At 32.3% G+C, this 6,798-nt stretch overlaps 1 long non-coding RNA gene across 2 annotated transcripts; it reads left to right on the top strand.

Moving 5' to 3' along the window:
* The first annotated feature begins 2,897 nt into the window (after positions 1–2,897).
* Positions 2,898–5,935, top strand: LOC145789325 (uncharacterized). Of its 2 annotated transcripts, XR_014345308.1 has the most exons (4): positions 2,898–3,126; positions 4,340–4,485; positions 5,285–5,404; positions 5,498–5,935. It is a non-coding gene; the product is annotated as an uncharacterized LOC145789325 (long non-coding RNA). The 2 variants fall into 2 exon arrangements; XR_014345307.1 differs by lacking the exon at positions 2,898–3,126 and having other exon boundaries at positions 3,474–4,485.
* Positions 5,936–6,798: the final 863 nt, after the last annotated feature.

Genomic DNA, 6,798 nt, shown 5'->3' with positions numbered 1-6,798 from the left:
TCGGTTGGGATTTTGTTTGGGTTCTTCTCGGTAAGAACATATGCAACTTTCAAAAGGCTGAGGTAAAAAATAACTTTTCCTTTTCACCTCTTAAAATGAACTCCCTTGAACTTGAAGGCTTGTTAAGATTTCCAATTCCATCAATGGGTTTTTTTTTTTTTTTCTGGTACTTTTTCCATGGTTGATCTCCTTAAAATTTTTGGTGAAAATACTAAAAAAATTATATTTTATTGATAAATAATGCAAAAGAAAATGAGATATAAATAGATCAGGCTGATGCACGGATATCTTGTTTTCTTCAAAGAGATCAAGTCCACTGCGATAGGAAGAATCCAAATACCAATGTAACAGTCACAAATTATGACTTGTCCCCTCTAGGATACAACAGCCCGACCACTTGTCGTATGATTCAGACTAACTCTGCATAAGATGGTGAACTCAAAGCTCCACCAAGAAAAACACCATCTTTTTGCTAGTAATCTCTCAAGTATAAACAATAGTTAGTATAGAAAAGAGTAGATGAGAGGAACTATTTATAGACCATTAGAACCTTACAATTTACACACACAAAAAATAATAATAATAATAATGACCATTAAACTAGAGAAAAATGAGAGTCTCTAAATATTAGCTCACCACCAAGTTCATGAACTCCAATTAATCTTCATTAATAAACAAGACAAAAGGTTGCCAAAACAATGAATCTCCATTCATGAACAAGATGAGATTCATGAACAAGACAAAATGAAGATTCATAAACAAAATAAATATATAAAAGATATTAAAATGGTCCAACACGTATCAAGGGTGCAAGATGTGTACCGCAGAAGAAATTATCATATGGGTCAAGAAGATCGCATGGCTGTGTGTTCATCCAATGATATCCTTTTATTTCTTTATCATTTTCTTATTTGTAGATTCATGTAATTCTTTAAGCCTCTACTTTTAGTTGAACAAACTATCACGTACCATAAGTTTCCTAACAAAAGCAAAGGAAAATATAAACTTGGTAATTACTTGTACCATATGTTTCCTGATTTTTTTATTTATTTTTAATATTCTTAAAAAAAAAATTTAGAGAATTGACTCACTTTTTAAATTATTTGAGAAACTAACCCTCTTTTGAAATCGCATTTTGAACATGCACTTTCAAATTGAAAACGCATTTTCAACATGCAATTTCAACTTGAAGTTGCATGTTCAAAATGCGCTTTCAAGTCTACATGGACAGATTTCAAGTCTACATTACAAGTTTACATGGACAACGACTCGTTGATGTGGCAAGTTGAAATTGCATATTGAAAATGAAATTTCAAATATGCAATTTCAATATAAACTTGCATCTTGAAAATGTGATTTCAAGTTGACATTCTTCAAATTTTAAGTTGATAGTCTTTTGTTGCGCTGACGTGGCAGGTTGAAGTAGCATTTTCAACATGCAATTTCAATATAAGCTTTCATTTCGAAAATGCGATTTCAAATTTTCATAATTACAAAACACATTCTAAAAATAACATTTAAAATTGAAATTCAAAGGTTTACTAGTTGCTCCCCACTTATCAGCAAACGTGAGCCCTGCAAGGAAAAATATGGGTCTCCTCACTAGCTAGCAATCAAACACTAGAGAACAATATGAAGCATTAAAAAGACAATTTCAACACTGTTCTAGGACTGTAAATGAAACCAATGAATGGTAATAAGCTGATTTGTCATCTTTAGGACTACCACTACAACAAAAGTAACCTATAGTGACGAAAAGTAGTGAAGAAAATAAATTTCGTCACCAAATAAGAATAATCCGTGGCGAATTATAAAATTTTGTCACATATAATAAAAAAATAAAAATAATAGGTGACGAAATTTATTTTCGTCAACAAATTCTTCATTTTAGGTGAGGAAAAATTATATTTCATCACCGAAGGTTTTCCCGCTAATTTTTTTTAGTGGCGCCAAAATTTTGAAACTTTTGGTGAGAAAAATATTTGTCACCAATTATAAAATTATTAGTGAGAAATATATTTTCATGACCAATAATTTTATATATATATTTTTTAAGAAACTTGATTTTAAATATTTTAAGACCATTTGGTGAGAAATATATTTTTGTCATTAATAATTTTTAATATTTTGAGACTTTTTAGTGAGAAAATTATTTTGTCACTAATTTTGTAGGGAAAATTTTGACATATTGGGCGGTAATGAAAAAAAATAGACTATTAACTTTCCCTCTCTTTTTTTTTTTTTTTTTGTTTATCAGTTTTCCTGTTCTCTCCTCTCTCTCTCTGTCTCTCTCTCTCTCTCTCAAAACAAAACACAAGTTAATTAGCTCTCTAAGTAACTTATGGTGATGAAAAGTAGTAAAAAAAATAAATTTCGTCACTAAAAAAAATAATCCGTGACAAATTATAAAATTTTGTCACATATAATAAAAACGTAAAAATAATTGGTGACAAAATTTATTTTCGTCAATAAATACTTTTTTTAGGTGAGGAAAAATTAAATTTCGTCACCAAAGGTTTTGCCTCTTATTGTTTTGGGTGGCGCCAAAATTTTGAGACTTTTGGTTAGAAAAGAATTTGTCACCAATTATAAAATTATTAGTGAGGAATATATTTTCGTCACCAATATTTTAATTTTTTTTTGTTGAGAAACTTGATTTTAAATATTTTAAGACCATTTCCTCACTGATAATTTTTAATATTTTGAGACCTTTGATGAGAAAAATATTTTGTCACTAATTTTAAAGGGAGAATTTTGACATATTGAGTGATAATGAAAAAAAATAGATTAATATTTCCACCCCCCATTTTTGTGTGTGTTTATTAGTTTTCCACTCATTTTTTTTTTTTTTGTGTTTATTAGTTTTCCTCTCATATATCTCTCTCTCTCTCTCTCTCTCTCTCTCTCTCTCTCAAACAAAACACAAGTTAGGTCTCTTCCTTTAGCATTCCATGTCCTCCTTTAGCATGTTTTTCTCCAGCGCTGCCGCCGACGTCGCCCATTCTCCTCCTTCATTGGCGCCGCCGACGTCGCATCTCCGAGCCCGTCCGCCCGTCTCCTTTAGTGCCATGTGTGCTCTTCCATCAATGCCTCTTATTATTCGATTTCTCTGCTTTGTATTTTCAGGTATGGGTCCTCTCTCTCTATCTCTCAATTTCTCTATTTTTCTATCTCTGTTTTCCCTAATTTTCAAAACTAATGAGACACGCAGTGTCCCATATGTGATTTCTTCGGACTGTATTTTGCATTTAAAGGTTGTGATTTCTTCGGATTGAATGGTGGGGACATGATTTATTTGATTGCTAATGTTTCTCCCTAGTAAGCAGGTTGACAATAACGTATTTGCTTGGTTGTTTTCACAACATTGATTGACTTCCGTTGCCTTCACAGGTTTCCCTTATTGAACAGGTTTCTGAATAATATATTGACAAAATAATTACTCGGGGAGGGGGGGGTTGGGGTTAACCTTAACTAATTATTTGTTGTAGGTAAAAGGGAAAAAAAAGGATTGTCAATAGATTTCTAGCAAAGGTTTATTAGCTGACGCGGCTTGATTGTGCTAGTCTAACACCATAAATTTGTTATCTATTTAACCTCTCTACATGATAGGATTTTCCTACAATGTTACAGAGTAGAAATGAGGGGTTTTTGGTGGTCTCTTGGAACTTGTTCTCTGGTTGAGAAAATTGTTTGCATTTCTGGATCTTTGGCCTTCAGTTTTGTGAGTTTCAAGTTTTGTATTTCTGGATGCTTTTATCTCGGCAAAAAGAGGTACTTCAAGTGAAGTAGTATTATTTGGATTAGAATTACTTGTATTGTTAAATAGTTAATTATTTTTCTTTTCTTTTCTGTTTTTTTTTTTTTTTTGGTTCTTTTTCCTAATCTTCATCTTTTGCAGTTGAAACCTTTTACTCCTCCATTTTATATTTGAATAGTGATATGTCATGAATAATATTTTATTTAAAGGCGTCAAACTTTGTTGTAAGATGTTTAAGATTGTGAATTTTTTAAATAAGCAGCTGATTGATTGGAGATGTATTTTCTTATGCACCCTTCTCCACATATCAATAATTATGTTAAGTTTGTCAAATCTTTTGTGAATGAGTATTGACCATTCAGTTATAATAGAATAGAGCTTAACTACATGTTCTTTTCTCATTTTCTACCAGGGTACATTCTTTTTGAAAGATTTGAGTTTGTCACATAGGGGGAAGCATTGATTATGGCTAGCCCAGTAAACAATCAGGGTAGTCTATCCATTTTGTGGTGATTGGTGACTAATTTGTTAACAAATGTAACTGGTACATTTTATTCTTGAAAATTGACATTTTTGGAGCAGAAATATTGCGTGTAACCACATTGTTGGGGAATGCGTCATTTTTAGATCAAAGTGGGTTGGAACATGCTAGCTCCCTGGCTTTAGGAGGAATATTTTCAAATGGAGGAGCCAATGTGAACAAATGGGCATCACCATTTCAATCAAAAGTACGGATACTAACTATTAACATAACCTTTTGTTCCATCTAATTTTACTATTTTTCAAAAGCATTCCTGACTCATTTTTTAAACATTTTATTCTAACTTCATTAGTCTATTTGAGTGCTTGTACTGAAATTCCGTGTCTTTCATGACGGTTAGTTTGAGGCTAACATCATTAAGAATAACACAAAGATTTAATCAAGTGTCCTAATCCAGCATAACAAGATAGTTAACACAATGTTGGAAAGGACATTTACCTATAAGGGCTGAGACAATTGGAGGACTTTTGTTCTTATTGCTGACTTCTTAATTAACATGATGTTTAGTGGTGTACATTACAAGGGGAGACTTATTGGCAGCGACCAATTCATTTGTTTTTGGTTCTAAGAAGTGATTAATTTATTATGTTGTTGATACAGTAGTTAAATATGGTATCATCTGAATGCAAAGAAAAAATTAACCAAAAAAAAAAAATTCATAAGAGCTGGTAGTATTTCCAAAATGATGTATATTTCTTGGCTTCAATACTCTGGAGTTTGTTTTCAGATATATAGGATTAAGTTCAAGCTCTTATATGATTTGTGCTCAAACGCGAGCATATGTTTTTGGTGTTCCATTCATATGTATGTTGAGGTGCACCTATTTACTTCTGTGGGTTTTCTTAATTTCAATGTTCAGCAGTTCTAAGGTACTTTTCTTTGTGATAGTTTTTTGGAAATTTGGTAGATCTTGCTTTGCAAAACAGTATTACAGGTGTATCTATCTTTTACGTTCTTTTAACGTTGGCTGTGTTTTTATTACACAGATGTCAGGTTTATTGTAGCCCTCATCTGCACAAAACAGGCTTCGTTCTCAAGGCAGCTCATCTGGTCTTATAGTGAAGAGAACGATGAGGGTGGATATCACAGTTGATCAATATCCTAATGTACGAGTTATTCTCTAATTCCATTGCATCTTTTTCATGGTGTGGTTTACTACATTTCATGTTCAACTTCCTGTTACCCACTTGTTGTTGCAGTTCAATTTTGTTGGCCGCCTCCTTGCTCATAGAGGGAACTCACTCAAGAGAGTAGAGGCAAGTACTGAGTGTTGTGTTCTAATCAAAGGACATGGTAGCATCAAGGATCCTGTTAAGGTAATTTTGATTGTCTTTTCAACCAGAATGCTTGTGTTTCTTGGATACTTTATGTTGTGTTTTATGGTTTGATGTGTTAATACATGAAATGCTGAAACCATAATATTCTGGATACTGAATAGAGCAATGCCACACTTTTAATCTCTCTCTCTAAATGAAAGCTAGAGTTGTAACATGGGCTATGCTCATGTTCTTAACTTATGTCATCTTCATCTCATTTTCAATTCAATTATTTATTTCTTTTTAGTGGTATTCATTTCCTAATATCATTTCCAAAGAGTTTTGTTTGTACAATAGTCTACAATCTTGATCAGGTTTCCAATTTCTTTTGACCTCGGCCAAAAAGTAAAGAATTTTTTTTTTTTTTTTTTGGGGAGATCACAATAGCTTTACATGCTTTCAATTTTTCTTGTAAAAACTGTGAACTTTTATTAGATGTTGTAATTAACCATTACATTATAGTTCGTAATACCTTGTCTGATCATGAAGTTAACATGGTTTGTCTATTCATATTGATGGGTGTTGCATTTTTTCTCTCTCTAAATGTTCTATTTTACTCTGAATTACTTTTTATAATTTCTTCCCCATGGGTCTTTAATCGAGAGAATAGTGAGATGCTCTAGCCGTTGTATTTTTAGGAATTTTGATTTTTTATATAGCAGCTCAATGAGGATCTTCAATTTGGATCCCCCTCTTGATTGAAGAGTGCATTCAGTTTTGCATATCAGGCTTTGATTGCATATTTCATGTATTGTGGTAGCTGAGAGTAGTTCATTTCCACAACCCTTTGAAATACATTTTTAGAAGCAGTGGGACATGAGATTCTTTGACCGTCCATGAGTTACACTGATCCTTCCTTAGCCGTCTTGTTGACAAATATGGTTTTAGGTAAACCAAATATGAATAAGCATATTCTTGGTGTTTGATATATGATGGCGACTATCAAATATTTGATTTATGATTGTAATTATTAATTAAATATGTAGTCTCTTGAGTTTGTTGAGAATAAAAAATGCAAAACTAGTGTAGCAAGCGTGTACTGAAAAGTTATGTTATGTTGGTTTTCATCCCAATATGACACGTAAATAACTGTAGCACATGCACATGTATGGTGCCTGTCCAATAAACATAAATTTGGACTCTCTCTTTGGGATAATGTTTATAAGAGGAGAGGCAGGTTATTA

Source organism: Camellia sinensis, chromosome 11 (assembly GCF_055761805.1).
Source record: "Camellia sinensis isolate YWXY chromosome 11, ASM5576180v1, whole genome shotgun sequence".
NCBI lineage: Eukaryota > Viridiplantae > Streptophyta > Magnoliopsida > Ericales > Theaceae > Camellia > Camellia sinensis.
Note: the sequence above shows the minus strand (reverse complement) of the source record. Positions and strands in the feature narration are given on the sequence as shown.